Below are 21,240 nucleotides of genomic sequence, written 5' to 3' on the forward strand. Positions count from 1 at the left end.
GAAAGTTTCTGGGTGTAGCCCCAGTACAAAATAAACAAAGAAAATCTTAAGGTGTGCAGGAGAGGAGACTGACAACTTTTATTTTCAAAAGAAAGTATAAATGCTGAATAACACAGGTCTAGAAAATGGATATTATAGAGTTTCTAATCATAATTACTTGATCAGGCAAGTAAATAAGTTAGATAAAAGAAGACAAAACTGGATTCCCTATTTTAAGTTCACATTTCCAAGGGATGTCTCAATTGAGTTTCTGATTGTTCTCAGTCATATGCATAATGTAATAATACAAAACGTTTTTTAGAATTATAGCTTTTAGGAAAAAATTATGTGACAAAAATAATTTAACTGTGCTAATGAGATGTTAGTACTCTTTTAGTACAAAAGTAATATATGCTTGTAATATAAAAGAAATTTTATAATAAGGTTGAGAAGGGGAGTTTATCAGCATGTCAAAGAGACTAGGGATGGAATTAGGTTAGGTATAGCTATATAATAGATTATTTATTTATTTATATGGGCGGTTGGGTCCCACCTGGGAATACTTAAAGGTTACTCTCGAGGTACTCAAGGAACCACATGAAATGGTCAAACCTTGGTTTACCACGTGCAAGGCAAATGCAATGTATACTCCAGGCCCATGCTCTATAGATTATTAATGATAAAAAATAAAGAAGGAAATGGTAATTTTTCACACCAATTGCTATTAAAATGACTTCGCTAAAATATAAAAATAAAGAATTATTATCAGATCGTTCAAATTCATTACTAAATGTCTTGACACTTAAGATGGTGATAAAGGTTACATTTCATTTGTTTCATACATTGGATAAATCATGGACACTATAGGCACCATTCCATAGATCAGGGTATGAATTTGAAAAAGGTGTGAAGTGTGTATGTATTTTTACCCTATCAGCTCATTTACCCACATTTCTTCCTGAGATGTGTACATTCTTACTTTAGGATAATGTTGCATTTTCCCATTCTTGGGAAATGGTCTGCATATTCCAGCTGGGTGTGTATACTTTGTTCTTTCCACTCTAGAGAAGCCCGTTTTCTTCTCTCTTGAACACATGTCTCTCTTTTTCCCGCTACTTATTTACAAACAAGCTTATGTTATTTTAAAAGAGCAAGCATGAAATATATAATGTTAAAGAACACTAGCAGCTATCCTGAGTGTGCACAGAAATCTTTCAAAGTTTGTGAAGATTCAAGATGCCTGCAAATGATTTCACTATGTTGGTGAATTGATTAACATGGACATACAGTGAGGTTTTCTCTCTCAAGCAATTAAGTTTGAGAAGGCAAACCTAATTGCTGCATGAGTACTGCTCATACTCTGCCACCTCACATTTTTCAATGACAAGCTTAATCATACCGGTAGGACTATGGTCAACCTTTATAGAATGTGAAATCAGTATGATTTTAAGATCTCCATACCAACACTATTTATTCCATATTATATTGCCCCTATAATGAGTTTGCTTGTTCTCTCTAGCCCCTTATATACACAAAACTGTTTGCACCTTGCTATTATCCAGCTTTTCCAACTGTTAATTAGGGAAAAGTTGATACCCCAAATCATTTCAAAGAGGCAATTCCTAAGTGCTAGCTCATCCATAGGGAATTATATTCTAATGCTAAATATATGGCTCAAATTAAATTCTTTGAAGAGGTAGAAAAGAAAATATGCCCTATATGTCCAAATCTCATCACAAATGGAACACTGGCTTCAACCGGGCATGCAAATGATATGAAAAAATATATATATACAATATCATAAATATACTTAATATAAAATGTTATTTGTTGTGGTTAACAAATGTGTTAATAATCATGATAATGATGATGATGAGTAGATGTGTTAATTCTTACTATAGGGTACAAAGAGTTTTGTGTCTGTATATGTGTGCACCTTTGTGTAATATGTCAGTAATCTATATTCAAAACCTAATATTCTTTGGGTTTTTGAAATGTGGTCTCTAGTGACTTTGTTGCTATTTTAAGGTATAAAAGACTCAACTTATCTTAAAAAACAAAAGTTGACCTGATTTATATCTAGCTATCATTTAAATTATGTAATACCTTCCCTAAAGTCTAACTTATGCAGTCTAAGCTACTGTGATATTTTACAGTCAAGATAATAACTTAGGTAATCTACTCAATGTCTCCCATGAAAAATGGTTATTTGGACAACTCTATACCTCCTGAGCTGGGTGCGGATTGTAAAATAAGTAAGTATTTTTTCTATAAAACATCAGCATTTAAACTTTCTTCACATAAAGGATAAACGTAATGAAGAAATGCTATGTGTGCATACACACATATACATATATGAATATGTATTTTATCTACAACGTCATGACAGGATTTTTCTTAACACTTTCTCAAAGCTTATATTAACAATTTAGGAATTTAATTTTTGTCTATTTTGTTTGTTTCTATTTTGGAATCACATGTTGTGGTGCTCAGGGCTTACTTCTGGTTCTGTGCTTAGGGCTAACTCCATGGACATATGGGGTGCTAGGCATCAAACTTGGGTTTGCCACATGCAGGCAAATGCCCTGTCACTCTATTATTTCTTCCTCTTATCTTTTATATATCTTTCACTTATGTGACAGTGTGATACAAATAAACATAAGCTCACTTAATTGATCATTTCAAATAAGATCCCAATATTCCTTCGTGACTATAACTGTAGTCGTTCATTATAAACTTCAGTAAATTTAGGTTACTAAACTATTTTAACTAAACATGAAGGAGTTCAGAGATTGCTTATAGGGTTAGCACTTGCTCTGCATGTAGGAGGACCAGGTTCAATGTCTGGTACACATGCCCCCCTAAGCACTTCTGCAGCAATGCCCAGGGAGTAGACTTAACCCCCCCCAAACCAAACAAGTAAAATACCAATTGATTGTAGCAAAATCTAATACTAACTACATTGACAGATAATTCCATTGTTCTACTGATGCCTTACACACTATATATTCTTTTTAGTCTTCAATAATTGTTTCAATAGTTTATGTTAATATAAATATCTGTACAGTCTTTACAGGTTATAGTTTCATTAGTACTTAATTTTGCCTTATGTAATAATTGATTAAGCTGGAAAACATACCCCTTGCCAAGCACTTAATTAAATACTGGTTTATTTTAATAATCTAATTAAGCCAATTTATAATTGGAAAGCCTATATTCTATACATAATTTTAACTCTGAGTAGCTTACACAAAGTAGGCTACTCAGCAAAGAAAAAAATAGTTTAGAATGCACACATTTAAAGATATTTTAACTTTTAACTTTCACTTTATTTTGAAAAGATAGCCAGTTTCAAAACTACATGGCTTATTCATACTATAAATTAAGACCAAAATAAATCAGGTATGTTTTATTTATTTACTTTTATTTTAGGATGGGAGTCTCCAGGATAACACAAGGAAGTTCTCAGAACTTCTAACTATGTCCTTAGGAATCACTCCTAGGATGTTTGGAGGAATCGTGTGTGCCACCAGAAGTTGAACCAGGGTCAGTTGCATTAAGGCGAGCGCCCAGCCCCCTAAGCTATCTCTCCAGTTCTTTTTAAATTTTTTTAAACATATGATTAAAAAATATGATTGGACTTTTAATTATACATTTAGAAATTACATATCCTTAAGTATGAAACATATTTGGGGCCAGGGAGAAATAATACAGTTGTTAAGGCTCTTTTCTTACATGTGGCCAACCCAACTTTTATCCCTGGCACCACATATGTTCCTTGAACAAAACTAGGAGTGATGTCTGAGCACAGAGCCAGGAGTAAGCCCTAAGTAACTTAATGTGTGACCCCAAACAAACAAAACTGAAAAAATGTATTTAACTAACTGCAACAAATATAAGAACAAATATATAAGGTGGGATCATATTCAATGAACAACATAAATAATTTTGATTTTTATTTCACTCATTTAATATGTGTAGGAGTCTGAATCTAGTACATGTTGTTCTAATTTTTAAGACAGCACATACCTTTTAAAAAGTGTACATATATTAATGACAGAAATTTTTGAATACTGTGTAAGGTGAATATTTGTGTCACATTTCCATCTCCACTTGTTCTTATTTTAAAACTACTTTCCTCACACCAAAATAAAACATATGATTCAGATAAGTAGTATGTTGCATATATGTACTTTCTAGAAGTTACATTTTGAAACTTTTACTCTTCATGGTATAAATATTGTTCTTCATTAAGCTTTCTGAAAAATAGGGCCCAGTGTGATAATTCAAAGGTATGGTACACTTGTACATGTTTTATATGTGGGGGAGTCCCCGGGTTCAGACCTTTGTAATGCATTTTTCCATCCCGATAAACCAGAAGTAGCCCATGGGTATGGAATAAATATTTTTTTAAAAATTTTCTACAATGAAACATATTTAACTTTATTAATTTTAGGTATATAAAACTGGAGCAATAGCACAGCAGATAGGGCATTTGCCTTGCACCTGGCCGACCTGGGTTCGATTCTTCTGACCCTCTCGGAGAGCCGGGCAAGCTACCAAGAGTATCTCGTCAGCTCGGCAGAGCCTGGCAAGCTACCCGTGGCGTATTCGATATGCCAAAAACAGTAACAAGTCTCACAATGGAGACGTTACTGGTGCCCACTCGAGCAAATTGATGAACAATGGGATGGCAGTGCTACAGTGCTATATAAAAGTAACAAAATTTAACTAATAAAACATGCTGATAAAATATAAAAATTATATCATATATTTGTGCGATATCACTGTAAATTATATTATTTCTATATGATACAATATACAATAATATATCCATTATAATCTATGTATAATTATTTGCCATTCTTTTTTTTTTTTTTTTTTTTGCTTTTTGGGTCACACCTGGCGATGCACAGGGGTTACTCCTGGCTCTGCACTCAGGAATTACCCCTGGCCGTGCTCAGGGGACCATATGGGATGCTGGGATTTGAACCCGGGTTGGCCGCGTGCAAGGCAAACGCCCTACCCGCTGTGCTATCTCTCCAGCCCCTTATTTGCCATTCTATTTAATACTGACATAGAAATCTGATTATGTATGTCAGAAAATACTTTCAATATGTTGCAAGATTTCTTAGCATCTAATAATGAACTATATAATAATTTAGACAAGTAAAAAATTTATCAGGCTATTGAACGTTTTCTATATTTTATAATGCATTGCCAAATTTATCAGTAATCCTATCAGATTTTGCTCCTACATATGTTCACTCCAGCTCTATCATGATTACACGATATTGCTTTCTATCATTTTTGAATGATCACTGAAATAACTTTGTAACTAAATTCCCTAGTTACACATTTTATTCCCTTCTCTCAATTGCTATTGTTTCTAAAATATCAAAATATTTATTGTGATTTATAAGAAACAAGCTGATCCTTTCCCTACCAATTAAGTATCATATTTTACCCTTTCTCAGATACCACTGCTAAGTGCTTTGTCTACATGGTCAATGTTTACATCCATAACCACATGATTCTATTTCTTCTGTTAAGAATATTTCCTTAAATCTCCCACCTCTCCAAACACATCACCGCTTACTTCCTATTACTTAAGCCCTTGTAGCACAACCCAAAAGTCATTTCTCCTGGAGTTTGGAGAAGCCTTAATTTGCACATTACCAACTAAGATTTTATCATTATCAGGTCAGCTTCCTCTGCAACGCTTACGTAATCATCGATTACAATGGGTAAATTTTTTGGTCATAGGTGTTATCATAGTTATTATAAAACATTATATTTTCAAGGATTTCTATCACCTCCACTAGATATTAACTCCATGAGTTCAAGAGCTGTTTCTTTTCTTTTGCCTAGTAGCACAATGGTTCAGTAAATATTCATTGAGGGAACAAATCTGTACATATTAAATGTCCATTTTGTAACATTTGAGATTGTTAATCTTTGTCATTAACTTGTAGATTATTTTTCTACTACCCTCCAGTGGTAGCTATATATATTGCAGGTTGATGAAAATTCAAAATTTACTAATACCTTAGCATAGGGTGGCAGATGTGAGCAGCAACTGAATGTGACAGCAGTAAAAGTATTGCCATGATTTTAAGTATTATGTTAGCTTAAATTCACAATTGAATTGTGAGCAGTCTGGCATGGATTTTGAATGAGTCTTTTTGTCCTGTGTCACATACCAAGGTGACATCTGAGAAATCAGAAAACCAAATTGTATCATTGTTATGAATTATTAAATAAATTCAAGGACTGGAGTGATAGCGCAGTGGGTAGGGCGTTTGCCTTGCATGGGGCTGACCCAGGTTCGATTCCTCCACCCTTCTTGGAGAGTCCGGAAAGCTACCAAGAGTATCTTGCTCGCATGGCAGAGCCTGGCAAGCTACCCGTGGTGTATTTGATATGCCAAAAACAGTAAAAACCAGTCTCACAATGAGACGTTACTGGTGTCCGCTAGAGCAAATAGATTCAAAATATCTATAAGTCAATTATAGGATGACCTATAAAATATGATCTCTAAAATACATATTTTGAACTGAAAAACAAGGAATGACTTATAGTATTCAATAGCACTATTAATATTGCTACTTTGCTAATTATGAAAAATACCTAAGAAATGTCTGTCCAAGTACTCAGAGCAACAAACTATGGAAGCAATGGATGGGGAAAAAATCTTATTTCCAGGCACTTAAATTATACTGATTTCCTAATTAAATGATGATTTCTAAAAATACAGTCATTTTATTATACAGGATGCATTTTTATAAATATATAACTATAAGTGTCACTGTCTTGTTTGGCCATATTTAAAAGTAGAAACCAACCCCCAAGAAATAATTCATAGGGATTTGACATTTATTGAGTACTTTCTATATGCTAGAAACATTAACTGGGATTTTTATGTAATCCCTCTGGCAATATACTGACTTTCATGTAATGTTTGAGTTAAGTGCGGCTTAGAGGAGTTAAGAAAATTGAAACAATAGTAATAGTAGCAATAATAATGAGATTAGAGTAAACTTCTATTTAGCATCTGATATGTGCTATATTCTTAAGGACTGAATTTCTACAATAGCAGTTTTTCTTGTTTTCTTTAGTTCTTAATTTTTTAAAGAACTGTGATTTACACTATTATTGAGAGCTGACTTTTAGGCATATAATATTTCAACATCAATCCGATCACCAGTGTCAATTTACTACCACCCTGTGTTCCCGTATTCCCTCTCCACCCCCACCCTCACCCCTTCTTTACTTGTCAACTTGACAGGCACATTACAAAGTTCCAGTGTTTGCAGCTTAGATACCATGTTTTCAGTGTTGTTGAACCCGTGTTTTGGATATATAGCTATACCACTCACCCATATCACCAGTATAACTGAATACGGTACTTGTGCATCCGTTACTTCCCCTTATCTTCTTCCCCTCTGGATTTCTTTCCTTCTTTGTCCTTTTCTCTAAACACTAGGATCAAGGGTGATCTAGGTATCCACCTATTACTACCATATATTTCCTCATTGAATATGCTGTTTACCACAGATAAATGAGATCATCCATGTTTGCCTTTCTTCTTCTGGCTTACTTAAATCAATTCCAGCCAGATTGCAGCAAATTGTTTGATTTTATTGTTCTTTACAGCTGCATAATATTCCACACAATAACAGTTTTTCTATGAAAAATTCATAGGATTTATGGGCCTTGAATACCTCATTCTTATTTCTTTTTTGCTTCATATATAACTTCAAGCAATAGTAATCACATTCATTGGATTATTACAACATTAAATGGAATAATCTGTAAGTTTTTGTATATCATGGATATATCTGTATATCATAGATATATCTGTATATCATAGATGAGAGTTATCTCAGAACCACTGCATCTCTCATTTGATGTGGAAATCCGGTCACAAGTTCTTTGAATATTAGAAAAAAAGATCCTTCTATTTCTAATTTGTATGCATGCACTTGATGTTCTTAAATTCCATTAATAAAACTATGATTCCTTTGCTTCCATAGATAGCTATTATTTAAAAAACAGGAAGACTGGTCCAAAGTTGAAAACTTTCCAGACGTGTGTTGAGGCCAGAGGGCTGTTAGAATAGAGAACAGACCACTATAACAATAATAGATGGAAGTGATCACTCTGGACAAGAACTGAGTGTTGAAGTAAAGGATATACATTCATTTATAAACTTTTCATTAATCCCTTCATCCTCTCCTCCACTCCCAACATATAAATTTTTCCTCCTGTCTTATATATTCTAGATTGAACACCTGACACACACACTTGTAATGTTTTTTATGCCTTACACTTTCTAGATTGAACTAGAAAGTGTTCAATCATGTTATGTCATTCTTTGAAAATGCACGTTCTAGCTCTAGCCTCACATGGCAAACTGTGAGATTACACTGAAATGCTAGTTCAAAAAAGGTAAAATCTATATATAGGTTTTATAAATGTTTCTATTATTTCTCTGAAAGTAGCAATAGAGTAAGGATGTTTTAAAAAGGTAACATGAGTTGGAACTCATCAAAGTATGAAGCACAAAATTAATTTAAATTTAATGTCAGTAATTTGTATGCTTTTTCATTTTCTCCCTTTACATTTCCCATCTCATCCTCACCCAAAAATACTTTGTCCCATTGTTTTAGAGACATATTTTATTTCATGTCTTAAATAGTATATGAAGTACTTTTAATTTGCTGGAAGCAAATTAAGATTTACTGAGAATTTATTGTGCCCAAGATACTTGCAGTTTTCTTTAAAAATCTAGAAATATACTAAAAAGAGAATTTTTGCCATTGCTTATTTAGCCATATTTCACCCAAATCAGGAAAGTATCTACCAGGAGTCAAGACTTAAAAGGGTTAAAAATTAGATTTATTCTCTGATTTCTAATTTTTAACATTAGAAGTAAGGCCAAAATTTTGGTCAGAAAATTTGATTATTTTTAAAGATTATTGTTCTTTTAGTTAAGGTAACATATTTGCAATAATGTTGGCTTTATGGTTAAATACCATTACTGCATCTAAGCACCACCTATGTGTGTGTGTATGTGTGTTGTTCTCCGGGGTTTGTGCAATCAGGTGTCAATATTGGAATGCTCATGGGACTACATACAGTGCTCCGGATAAAATCCAAGTTAGATGCGTGCAAGACAAATGCCTTGTATGCTGCACTATAGCTCTAGTCCTGTCTTATTTATTTATTTATTTATCTATTTATTTATTTATTTATTTATTTTCTCGGTTACAAATTTGTTCATGATTTGGTTTTGGTCATCTAATGTTCCAACATCCTACTCTTCACCTGTACATTTCCCACATCAACGTTCACAGTTTCCCTCCTGCACCCCTTCACTGCCTGTCTATGGCAGGTACTTATCTTCTCTCTCTCTCTGTTTCTCACTCCCTTTCTTTTTCATTTTGGGCATAATGGTTTGCAATAAAGGTACTGAAAGGCTAGAGCTAGAACATCCATTTTCAAAGAATGACATTATAGTTCAATCCAGAATGTGTACTGCATAAAAAGCATTACAAGTGTGTGTGTGTCAGGTGTTCAATCTAGAATATATGAGACGGAGGAAAAAATGTGTGTTGGGGGTGGAGGAGAGGATGAAGGGATTAACGAAAAGTTTATAAATGAATAAACATTTTGGGGACAAAGATGATGGATTTGGGCCAATTGGTTCATACTCAGTAACAATGGTATAGATGAGATGTGAGAGAAATGGAGTATATAGTAAGAGGATGATGGTAAATGGAATTTCTTTATTAGTTATAGGCACCCTTTCCAAAGAGAAATCTCCTTAAGCATTTAAACACATGGTATTAGGTCCCTTATCTGTTTCTCACAAATCTGATGCTTTTGTATCAACCTTTTCAATTATTATACATGAAGAAACATTCTCTAGACTGGGTGCCTATAGAGTCATTTCTTACTGGACAGTATCTTTTTGGTGTTAAGGACTCAGTTGTGGCTTGGTGACTTATTACAGTAAAGCAAATCAGACTGGCACTTGTCTGTTTAGCAGGTCAGTTGCAAAGAATGAGACAGACAGACACAGTGGCTTATCCAGATGGAAGCTAGCCTTGACAGTCCCTAACAAGGGACAGGCTGGCTATTTAATAAGTACAATATTCACTGTCCCATGGCGGCCTGGCTTTCAATGGTTGTTTATGGTAATAGGTAGATAAGAACAGGTAAAATAAGAGCAATAATAAGAGTAATAATTACCTTCATCTTACTCAAAATTATGCATGAAAGGACAGAGTTTTGTTAATTTGGGAAAAATTTATGTATAAATCTGTAACACTGTAGCACTGCCATCGATGTGCTTGAGTGGGCACCAGTAACGTCTCCACTGTAAGACTTGTTACTAATTTTGGCGTATAGAATATGCCACAGGGAGCTTGCCAGGCTCTGCTGTGAGGGTGGGATACTCTCAGTAGGGATGGAGGAATCAAACCCGGGTAGGTGGCGTACAAGGTAAATGCCCTACCCGCTGTGCTATCAATATTATTTTTGAAGTTTCATATTAGTAATGTATTAAATGTACATTAGAACTAAAATGGTATAACTTAGTTTTTATAAAGCAAAACGCTACAATTTTTTGTCCTTTAAAAGTTAGATAATTTTATTTATTTATTTATTTGTTTGTTTATTTATTATTTAATCACCATGAGCTACAGTTACAAAACTTTCATGTTTGAGTTTCAGTCATACAATGGTCAAACACCCATCCGTCCACCAGTGTACATTTTCCACCACCAGTGTCCCCAGTATCCCTCCCACACCACATCCCGTCCCTCCCCCTCCTTCTATGGCAGACAATTGACCTCTTACTCTCTCTCTTTCTCTCTACTTATGGGTATTATGGTTTGCAATACAAATTACAGATAATGAGAGGCCATCATGTTTGGGCCTTTATCTACTTTCAGGACACATCCCCCATCCTGAGCGATCCCTCCAACCATCACTGACTTAGTGATCCCTTCTCTATCTCAACTGCCTTATCTCCCAGTTTATAAGGCAGGCTTCAAACCATTGAATAATCTTCCTGGCCCTTGTCACTACTGTCTTTAGGTGTTAGTCTTATATTATGATATTTTATATTCCATAAATGAGTGCAGTCATCCAATGTGTGTCCATCTCTTTCTGAATCATTTCATTTAGCATGATACTATCCACGGCCATCCACTTATAAGAAAATTTCATATCTTCATCTTTCCTAACATCTGCATAGTATTCCACTGTGTAGATGTACCAAAGTTTGTTGTAGATGAACCAGTTGTCTGTTCTTGGGCACTCGAGTTGTTCCCAGATTCAGGCTATTGTGAACAGCATTGCAATGACAGGTGTAGATGTCATTTCTACTGTACTTTTTTGAACCCTCATGATATATTCCCAGAATTGGTGTTGCTGGTTTAAAAGTAGTTCAATTTCTAGTTTTTTTGAGAAATGTCATATTTTTTTCAAAAAATGTTGGACCAGTCAGCATTACCACAAACAATGAAGGAGAGTCCCTTTCTCCCCACATCCACACCAACACTGGTTGCTTTCGTTCTTTCAGATGTGTGACACATTCTCTGCTGTGAGATGGTGTCTCATTGTTGTTCTGACCTGCATCTCTGTGATGATTAGTGATGAGAGCATTTTTTTTTTTTATTAAATCACCATGTGGAAAGTTACAAAGTTCTCAGGTTTATATGTCAGTTATACAATATTCAAACACCCATCCCATCACCAGTGCCCAAATTCCACCACCAGGAACCCCAGTTTACCCCCCGCCCCCACCCCCTACCCCCTACTGTATAACTAATGAATTTCACTTCATTTTTTCTTTACCTTGATTACATTCCATAATTCAACACAAAACTCACTATAGTTGACATAACTCTCTCTCTCTCTCTTTTTTCTCTTTTTCCTTTTCCATTTTTTTTTTTAATTTTTCCCCCTCATCCCCCTTCCTGCGCCTCATAGTATGGTGTACTCCACGCCACGTTGGCCAGCGTGGGGCTTTTGCTTAGCTCATAGTCCAGAGGTGGCTGTTACATTAAGAACCTTCAATATTTCAACAAAAACTTACTGTTATTATTTGGAGTTTCCCCCCCAAGTCTGACCTGTTCAAATGGAACCCTTTCACATTGATGACAATTATAAATGTTAAGTCGCGCGGACGCGGCAGCGTCCGCGCGGTTTTGGATTTCTGTATAAAGTCCTGGGAAAATTCTGCCAGAAATTACATATTTCCTCCGTTAGCCGGCGTGGGGCAAAGGCTTAATTCACAGTCTCCATCCATGGGTGCAGGCACTTGCTGGAACCCCAATTCCTAAAGCTGTCTCTGGTTCCCGCTTGTTCCACATCCACCGGCTCTGCAGGGGCATGGGCGCCCGGGCCGAAAACCCGGCCGGCCGGAGCCGAGCACGGGCCCGACTAGGGCTGGCTCTGTATCCTGCGGCTGTTTCAAGTTCAAAGCACACATTTTTTTTTTTTTCCCGCGCCACCAAGTTCGTACCTTCTCAACGGACCCACAAAATGTCGGACTCCACGCCTTCTCCCGGAGGGGAGAGAGACCAAGAAGGAAGGTTCTTTCCTCCGTTAGCCGGCGTGGGGCAAAGGCTTAATTCACAGTGATGAGAGCATTTTTTCATGTATCTTTTGGCCATTCAAATTTCTTCTTTGAGAAAGTTTCTATTCATTTCATGGCCATATTTTCTAATTGGATTGGGTGTTTTCTTCTTGTAGGATTAAACCACTGCCTTGTATATCCTTGACATTAACCCCTTATTCTGTAGGCTGTCTTTGTATCCTGGTTACTGTGTCTTTTGAGCTGCAAAAGTTTCTTAGTTTAAGATAGTCCCATTTGTTTAACTCTGCTTCCACGACTTGGTCAGTGACGTTTCATCTTTGAAGATACCTTTAGCTTCAATGTTGTGGAGATTTTTGCCAACCTTTTTTTCAATGTATCTTATAGGTTCTGGTCTTATGTTGAGGTCTTTAAACCATTTTGATCTGACTTTTCTGCATGGTGTTAGGTAGAGCTATGAGCCCACTTTTTTGCATTTGGCTGTCCAGTTTTGCCACCACCATTTGTTACAAAGGCTTTCTTTGCTCCACTTTATATTTCTAGCTCCCTTATCAAAGATTAGATGATCATATAATTGAGGGTATGTGTAAGGATATTCAGTCCTATTTCATTGGTCTGCAGATCTGTCTTTGTTCCAATATCATGCTGTTTTAATTATTACCGCTTTGTAGTACAGTTTGAGGTTTGAGAAGGTGATGCCTCCCATCTTCCCCTCCTCCCCCTCTCCAAGAATTGCTTTAGCTATTACTTGGGGCTTGTGAAATTCAGGAGTGTTTGATCAGTTTCTTTGAAGAATGTGATGGGTATCCTTATAGGTATCGAAATGAATCTGTATAATGTTTTAAGGAGTATTGCCATTTTGACAATGTTAATTCTCCCAATCCATAAGCAGGAGATGTGTTTCTATTTCCTCATGTTCTCTTTTATTTCTTGAAGTAGCGTTTTGTAGTTTTCTTTGTAAAGGTCCTTTACCTCCTTAGTTAAGCTGATTCTGAGGTATTTGATTTTCTGAGGCATGATTAAAAACACTACAAGTAATATATTAAAATACTACTGACATGGAAAAGGTTTATTGCTCTAAATTATTCAATTTTCATACAATCATCTATCTACATAGCTGTGGCCATAGGGATATATACAATTAGTAAGCACATTCAAGTGTAGCTCTAAAGTCATGGTAATCTCCTTTCTAGCAGGGAGTTCCTGATAGCTTTTCATGCCTGAGTCCTGGGTGCACATTTCCATCCCTCACTGTCTAAAGTAAACAAAATTTGTTTTAGTCAGGGAGCTATTTTGACTTCTTATTAATGGGACAATTTTCCACATTGTGATAAAAGTTTTTCCAAATACTTAAAACAAAAATCTACTATTCTGGGGATGGACTTATAGTACAGCAAGAAAGGTGTTTGCCTTGCATGTAGCCAATGCAGGTTTAGCCCTGGCACCTCATATTGTCTCCTGAGCACCTCTGAGTGTGGACCCTCCATCAAAAAGTGTCTAGTAATGGGGCCGGAGTGATAACACAGCGGGTAGGGTGTTTGTTTACCTTGCACGCGGCTGACCTGGATTCAATCCCCAGCATCCCATAAATAGGATTGGATTCAGCTCTGGCAACCCTTCATCATGCTCTATGATTTGTTATCAGACAGTCTTCATTACTGTTGTTCATTCCAAAATTGGGTTATGTTGTTTAAAAATTTAGCCTGGGGATAGAGCACAGAGGATAAGGCACTTGTCTTGCATGTGTCCTTTCCAGTTTTACCCCTGGTATCTTACATAGCTGCCTAACAACAAGCGATCCCTTTATGAATAGTCAGGAATAAACCCTAAGCATAGCCAGCTGTGTCCCATACTCCCACTTACAATTTTTAATTTCTCTCCAACATATTGAAGTTGGTGGTCCCCGCAAAGTTGACTTAGGTAAGGTAACGAGGAGACAGATGGTCCTTTCTCCCACCGTGGGACCAGCTGGGAGACTACAACTCAGGATGGAGTGAGAATTTATTCTTTGCAGGAAAGGAGAGTCCGTCTTAGGCCTGACCCAGGGTTTATAGGTTGTTGTCTTTCTCACAGAAAGAAATTTCAGGAGTATCCAAGCAGTGAAGTAAAAACAGGTTTTATTTGGAGGTTTTTAGGAAAGGGGAAGAAAGGAGAGAAAGTGAGAGGCAGTAACACACTCAATGGAGAATGCAGTCTTCTCCAAAGTTGGAGAGAGCCTCAGTACACTTCTAAAAAGGGGAGATGCAGGCTACACTTGTGCTTGGCTATGTGTACACAAGCAGCACATGGGCTCGGACAGCATGTGCACACCCATTCTTTGCTCAAGGTGACTTTTCTAGTGTTTTTCCCAAGGTGACCCACGTGGGGCTTTGTAACTAGGCAAAGTCCATTGCTAGGTTGGTTGTCGAGGTGGGGTTGCCTTGGCCTGGAGTTTCTCTGGCAGAGGTAGGGTTCATTCAGGTATCATAAATCTCCTTCAGGTCCTTAATTACAGTCTCTATCTCTGCTAAAATTTGTGTCTCTGTGGGGTCCAGCCTCCTCAGTCTGTCACTGGTGCCAAAAAGATCTTATCAGGTCTAGGACTTAATTCTTGCAACTTTGAAACTATTGGAATAATTACTTGTAAGAAATCACATTGCCATGGACCCTCTCCTATTTATCTGCCTGCTTCAGTGTGAATAACTGAGTTTCCGATGGCAGAGTTAACTGTTATAGATTAGAGAAAGAGCAAAGGAAACTTTTTTCTAAGGCTTCTACACATGATCAATGGCAATTTGTATAGTATAGTAGTGGTAGTTGGCAAAATGCTGATCTAACAACTTTGCCATCATTATACTCTATAATATGATGCATAAAAGAACAAAGTCCTCAGTTTAATTTGAGGAAATGTATATAAATTAGTATCATTATTTGTGTAATGTATTAAGTGTACATTAGAACTGAAAATGGTATAACCTAGTTTTTATAGATCAAAACATTACAATTATTATATTAAAATACCAGTGACATAAAAAGGGTTTGTCATTCTAAATCATTTTATTTTCACACAAATATTTATACACATCTGACTAATAGAAAAATATGAACTAGTAGTTGTCAATGCTTGAAAATCAAATTGGTCAAAATAGTTTTGGAAAAATATTAGGTATTCAGTGCTCTGCCAGGACCCTGACCACTCTTATCACTAATAATGTTAGTGTTGAGATAAGATTAACTCCTGTAAGACTATCAACAGCAAAAATAGCAGAAGTGGGCCAGAGACAGAGTACAGCAGGTAAATTTTTGCCTTGTCTGTACCTGGTCTAGATTTTATCCATGACATTGCTTATGGCCTCTCAAGCACCAGCAGGGGTGATTAATGAGAACCACTATGTGTAGCCACCAGACAAAACAAAACAAAAGAATTGGAAGAAATGGCAGAATGCAACAAACAAAGAGTCAAATGGTGTGATATAAGCAATAAAGAATATCTATTTGCAGTATACAGGGAAGGAAGGGATTCTAAATTTTAGCGGAATCTTGGAGTGAGTAAATAAATTGCAATGTATTGAATCCATATTTGCCTTCACTATCTGTACGGTTTCAATAAGTAGTGTGTCCCTTTATTCCCTTTCCAAGCATTCACCTAAGTAACTTGAACATGGTAAATAAGAAGGATACAGTAAGAACAATAGTGAGATGTATTGTTTTTCTATTAAAGTTCCCCATCTATTTTGCTAAAATGGCATGAATATTAATAGGTGTTAGTAACACATAACTTTTGTGTTTAAAAAAAGGTTTGTGGGATGAGAGATGCATGCTGAAAGTAGATAATGGAACAAATATGAGGACCTCCCAGTGTCTGTGTTGCAAGCCATAATGCCCAAAAGTAGAGAGAGATTATGGGGAATATTGTCTGCCATAGAGGCAGGGGGAGGGTAGAAAAGGGGGGGTATACCCGGGATATTGGTGGTGGGGAGTGTGCACTGGTGGAGGGATGGGTGTTTGATCATTGTGAGATTGTAACCCAAACATGAAAGCTTGTAACTATCTCATGGTGATTCAATAAATTTTTTTAAAAATTAAAAGATAAAAAAGGTTTGCCTGAAATTAAAAAAATCTCAAGGAAAAAACCCATATTGACCACGGGTAAAATAACTTCCTATTATATAATAGTGCCATTCTGAAATTAAGCATATAGATGTGCTTCTTCAACATTGTGATGCCCACTGACACCCTCACTCACAATAGTGAAAATTGAGTCAAAAAAATTTGGAATGCCTCTTAAATTCTTAAAAAGTTTTTGTTCACCAATGTTGGTTTTTTTTTGTTTTGTTTTGTTTTGGTGGGGGAGTGACACACCCAGCGATGCTTAGGAGTTACTTCTGCCTCTGCTCTCAGGATCATTCCTGGTGATGCTAAGGAGACTATATAGGAGAAAGGCAGGGATCAAAGTCTGGGTTGGACACACACGAGGCTAGCACCCTACCTGCTATGCTATCACTCTCGCCCCTGTTCACTGATCTGAATCAACTGATTTTTGGTGGGGGTCACATTTGGCTGGCTCAGGGATTACTCTTATCTCTTCCCTCAGTTTATAAGGATCACTCCTCTGTGTGTGTTTGTGGGGGTGTGTCATCATGGAATGATATATAGTGCCAGGGATAAAAGCTGGGTTGGACTCATGCAAGTCAAGCACAATATCTATTTGTTAAATGTTTTCCTTTGTTTGTCTTATCATTGTATCTGAGTCCCTGAACACTTTACAGAGTGCAGTAGCATGGGATATTTTGCCTCCACTTTCTTCAATATTTTTTATTGAATCAGGTATGACATCTAAGTCTTTATTCCAAATAGAGAAAATTGTTGTATATGGTATGAAGCAGAAGCATGGTTTCAGTCTTTTTCACTTGGCTGTCCAATATTTCTAGAACCATTTGTTGAAGTTATTGCTTTTTGTCATTGTTTCCTTTCAGCTACTTTGTTACAAATTAATTGCTCACATATATAAGGACTTATCTTTGGAATGTCAATTACATTCTTTTTATCTTAGTATCTTTTTGTATTCTAATACCACACTGCGTTGAATCTTATAGCTTTATTAGTAATATAGTTTAAAGTCGTGGACTTCAATGCCTCTACTTTTTTCCTCAGGATTATTGTTACTCTATGTAGAGACTTTCGGTTCTATTGAAATTTTCATAATGCTTGTTCTAAGTCTTTGAACAAGAATTTTGATCGAGATTACATTAAATGCATATAATGCATATAATGTTATGGGTAGGATTCCCAATTTTCAGTGTTTTTAATTATTCAGGTTATATGGTTACAATAGTGTTAATATTTATTTTTTTGGTGTACAGTTATTGCACTGCCACCGATGTGCCAGGGTACTCAGTACAATCCTTATGATACTCTTATTCCATTCTTCCCCTCCCTTGAGAAATCTCCCTACCCAACACGTGGCAACTTTAGTTCTGTTGTTAGAAAACAAGGGTTTGTTTTCACTGGATACTGTGAGACGTTAACTTTTGAATACTTAGGTAGCACTGTCATCCCATTGTTCATCGATTTGCTCGAGCAGGCACCAGTAATGTCTCCATTGTGAGACTTGTTATTGTTTTTGGCATATTGAATATGCCACAGGTAGGTTGCCAGTTTAACATGGAGATTTTTTTCACTCTTTTGTGTTCTCTTCTATTTCTAAAAATTTACCATTCCTTCTAGTGCCATACTAGAATGCATTCTAGTGATATTCCAACATGGTGGCATAAAGTTATGCATCAATTTATAGTAGTCACTTAATATTAATAAGTCCTTTGCATTTCTCCAGTAACTGCTTTTAACTTCTCCCCTTTCACTTCTGATCCTATATTAGGGTTCCCTCACTTTCTTTGTAAGTCTAACTAAGGGTTTGAAATTTTTATTCATTTATTATTTTTATTTTTGGGTCGCACCTGGTGATACACAGGGGTTACTCCTGGCTCTGCACTCAGGAATTACTCCTGGCAGTGCTCAGGGGACCATATGGGATGCTGGGAATCGAACTAGGGTTGGCCGCGTGCAAGGAAAACGACTTACCCCTTTTGCATTTGCTCCAGCCCCAATTTTATTTATTTTTTAGCAAAACAAGTTCTGGGTTATCTCAATATTTTGAGAAATATGTAAAATTGGATAATTTATTGGACCTCTTATTATTTCCTAATCAAGTCTATGTTGCTACAAACTTCCCCTTTACTTCTCTGTTTGCTGTGTTCCAAATGTATCGAGAGTGTCTTCATTATCATTTGTTTTCAGGAATTTTTTCCTCTTTAATTTTTTCATTGATTCAATTATTATTCATCAGTCTGATGTTTGATCTCCTGATATTTGATTTTTTAAATTACTTTTTCCTCTTTTTAATGGTTGATTTCTAGTTTTCTTCCATTTGATCTGAAAGGATACTGGCTAGTATTCTAATTTCCATTATTTAATTAGCACTTTTTGGTAACTTAGCGTGCGGTTTACCCTAAAGTTTGATCATTTTCAGTAGAAAAAGCATGTGTTAAAGTTTTATGGCGATTGGGTCCAGTAAATGTCCATTAAATCAAGCACTTTCAGCATTGCATTTAAGGCAGTTTACTTACTGAGAGTTTGTTTGGTTGATTGGTCCAATGGTGAGAATGAGGTTTTAACATTCTCTACTAATATAATGTTGCTGTTATTGTCTCTTTTAATGTCGAAAACAATTACATTGCTTTTAGTTATTCCCCTTCATTTGTTGCATACATATTAATGTGTTGAGTCCTCTTAATTTTAATCCCTTACTCATTATAAGATGTTATCTGTCTCGTTCCCTTTTTCATTTTAACTTTAATTTTGTGTGATATACTTATGATTGACCAAATGAAGTTATTTATTTTCATATCTTTATGCTGAGGGACTTTTGTTTGTTTAGACAAGCTCCTCTAAAATTTCAATCTTCCATGAAACAAATTATATTGAATAATTATATTGTAATTAATATTAGGCAAATACATAAATATACTGGAATATGGTTATTTATGATAGTAGCATATTATTAAAGAGTGATGTACTGATACTCATTAATGCAATATAAACCTTGGCTGAATGGGCTGGGGCGCATGTCTTCTATATGGACAATCCTAATTTTGATACTTTGAAGCTTATGACTCCCCAAGCACCACTATATACTTCTATATACCTAGAAAACCCTAAGTCCTGCTGTGATGACTATGGTGACTCCCAATACTGTTAAGCCTGAGCAGAACTACACTGCCAGGCCTAGCACTGATCTATCAGACTTGTACTGTCAAGCCCAGTAATACTTGAAGTGGCCCTTAGTCCTCCAAGCACTTCTGTAAAGCCTTACCCACAAAAGTTTTGACTGAATTTCTTATAGGTGAATGTTCTCCATGATAGCATCATCTTTTCAGGTTTTTTTCTGTACCATGGATCAAATCCAGGGCTTCACACAAGCAAGTCAAAATGATCTATAGCAGAGCTACATCACTTACCCCATGCAATTCTTTTGATTAGAATGAGCACTGAATGCAATACTATAGTTTGGAATTCAGGCTGATGTGATAGTACATATATGCAAAACAATTACTATAGGAAACCTCAACTTTTTTAAAAAGTGTGGAATAATGTTCACATTTTTTCTTTAAAAGAAATTAAATGTATCACAAATTCATTTGTGAGTAGTCTTCTAAAGGTAAAATAAACTATAGAGTCAGTACTAAACAATCTACTGCTTGTTTCCATCCTTTTGTGTTTATATTCATCAATACTTTGCATATTAAAGGGAGTAAATATTCTTTTGCTGGGGTATAGCTGGGTTTTTGTTCGCTGGAGTTATTTTGGTCCTCTGAGCTCTTGGAAATTAGTCCCTGGTGGTACTTGGAGGAACCATGGGATGGTGGGGATCAAATTTTGCATGTAGCATGAAAAATATACATACAGTTCCTTATTATGTTCCCTAAGGAACCTTTATTCTTAGTTGTTATCCAACAATTCAAAAATAGGTCTTCACTGGAAAAAATAGGAACAAGGGTTAAGTCACATTTTCCCCACCAATTAGACAACATTCTAATATGTATGGCAAACTTATAATGTCCAAATGTGTAGAGTGGGTGAGAGAGAGAGAATTCCTGCCATAGAGGTGGGGAGTGGGGGCAGGTGGGAAACTGGGAACATTGGTGGCGGGAAATGCTCACTGGTGAAGGGACAGGTGTTGGGAATATTACATGACTGAAACTCAATCACACACAACCTTAAAACATGGTTGTGCATCTCACTGTGATTCAATTTAAAAAATAAATAAAATAAAATAAGCATTATTTTAAAACCTTTAGTCAGAACATACGTTCTGTATGAGTTACAAATAAACCTATTTGTGCGTCATTTTATTTTTGGGGCTTCCCACCAAGAGTTTAGGAACCCTGGGACCACTTCAGGCAATACGCCTGTTGGTTCAATGGTTCAGTGTCAACACAGTGCTTTTTGACTCAGTGGGTCTGAGAGCTACGATGGTTACACACACCAGTGATTAGAAGGATATATTGTGCGTGGCCAGGGTTTTAACCCAGGTAATTGCACATGCAAGGTACACATACTTGAGAGCTCTGAATTATTTTCCCAAGGCTCTATCATTGTGTTTAAAGTTTGAT

General features: G+C 36.1%; 1 protein-coding gene across 2 annotated transcripts in view; it reads left to right on the plus strand.

The window, feature by feature from the left end:
* Positions 1 to 21,240, plus strand: part of HTR2C (5-hydroxytryptamine receptor 2C) — a 260,479-nt gene that overhangs the window by 16,154 nt on the left and 223,085 nt on the right. The window lies entirely within an intron of this gene.

The sequence above is a fragment of the Sorex araneus genome, chromosome X, assembly GCF_027595985.1.
Source record: "Sorex araneus isolate mSorAra2 chromosome X, mSorAra2.pri, whole genome shotgun sequence".
Lineage (NCBI taxonomy): Eukaryota > Metazoa > Chordata > Mammalia > Eulipotyphla > Soricidae > Sorex > Sorex araneus.